Source organism: Felis catus, chromosome C1 (assembly GCF_018350175.1).
Source record: "Felis catus isolate Fca126 chromosome C1, F.catus_Fca126_mat1.0, whole genome shotgun sequence".
Lineage (NCBI taxonomy): Eukaryota > Metazoa > Chordata > Mammalia > Carnivora > Felidae > Felis > Felis catus.
Window position 1 is genome coordinate 102,137,885 of NC_058375.1, and position 1,910 is coordinate 102,139,794.

Here is a 1,910-nt window from a genome sequence, read left to right on the forward strand (position 1 = left end):
TTCTCAGCTACTGTCTTTGGATTAACTAATAGCCAAATAGTTACCAGCGTGAACTCTGAGCCCAGATTGCCTAGCTTTGGATCCTGGTGCTGCTGCTTGTTAGCTATGTGATCTTGGACAACTTATTTTACCTCTATGTGCCTCAGTTTCCTCATCCTTAAAATGGGGATAAAGATGATCCCTACCTCGTGAGTTAATACCTTAGAACACTGTCAGGCATATAGCCAATACTCTGTAAATGTTTTATTACTATTATTGACAATAATACTAACTACCATTTATTGGGCACTTACTAGTACTAAGCACAGTGCCAGGCCCTTTGCACACCGTATCACAGATCAGCTATGAGGCCCTCTGGTGGTCTCAGCAGGAGGATGTCACAGTACGAGGTGACCGTAGGGAGGATATTGTTGCTTTCTCAATAAAAGAAACTTCCCAGCTCCAACCATCCCTCCCCTGCCATCTACCTCATATGTAAGTTATGGTTGGTCCTTGATCAACATAAACCTTCCCAAGGATGCAAACCCTCTTCAAGATGCCAATGGCTCTCCCCTCAGTGCTCTGCTGGTAGAATCCTGCATCATCTCACATGTGGCCCTCGAGCCCTCCACTGAGATTGATGCTCTTAGGCTAAAGCAGTGAAAGCTGACATGACCATGTGTCCCTTTGGAAAAGAGGAGGCTCCTTAGCTCAGTGATCGAATTCAAAATGTCCCCCAAACCCTGTTTTAGGTTCAAACTTGAAAAATCCACTTTCAACTAGACTCAAACTACAAATCTAGTTATGAGACCTATATGTTGTATCTATTAACAGACCCTGAAAAGCAGTCACCCACTTACTTCTTAGTAAAGTGTGGGAGATGTTACGAGGAAACTGAAACACAGAGAAATGAAGGAAGGGATCACCGATTTGAGCTTGGGTATTATTATTCTCCGGTGTCTGTGTTCTGACCACTATGCTAGTGTCTCCTGGAAGTAAGGGACGTGATTCAAGATTGGAAAACCGCAATGGAAAGTCCGGCTCAGGGGACAATGAGCAGGCCAGGTGTTGGAAGAGCTGACTGTGGGCATGGCCTAGAGGCTGACTGTGGGGGAGTAAAAATTGCTATGGAATTTCCAGATCCCAGGGTATGGGTTCTTTGAAAAGCATTTCTGAGGTAACACTGCCATCTGGTGGTAAGACAACTGATAGCAATTCCTCTCCAAGCAAATCTAGTGTGGAAGAGCGGGTGGGCAAGGTATAGCAAATCAGCAGGGAAGTTATTTTTTTGCTCTAAAAGAGGTCTAAAAGAGGTCTAAAAGACCCTAGAAGACAGACAAATCCCACTGCCCTGGTCCACAGAATTGCCTGCAATTTCCACGTGTCACTGAACGGTGGCTGCAGGCTAGAGTCACATCTCAACTCTGCTCACTATGGATAACAGGGCAAGTTAAATAGCCTCATTTTCTCTTCTGAAAAAATGGGGAAAAAAACATCTGCCCGTATGACTGTGGTGAGGATCAAGTGAAATAATGCAGGCAACACGTCAAGCAACATTGTAAGCACTTAAATGTTCATTGTTGTTACGGTACTAAGGAGATGTGACAAGGAGATGGGGACTGGCCCAAAGGGAAGGACCTGGACAATTATTAATTGGACTTAATTACTGACCTTCAGTAAACTTCCCCAACCAAGCCTTTCCTTTACAACACAGAGGCTTTTGTAATTCTCCACCTGAAATCACCTTCTCCCTTTTCTGAACCATCTTTGATGAATTGGGAACATACATGGCTTGGGAGCAAATAGGCAACTATTTTATTTTGCAGTCTAATTTTGTAATGAACTCACTTAAATTGGAAGTGACCTTGCAACGGCCCCAGAGTTCATTTCAAAATTAACCTTGGTCTGGCCTAGTTGCTCATTTACTTCCA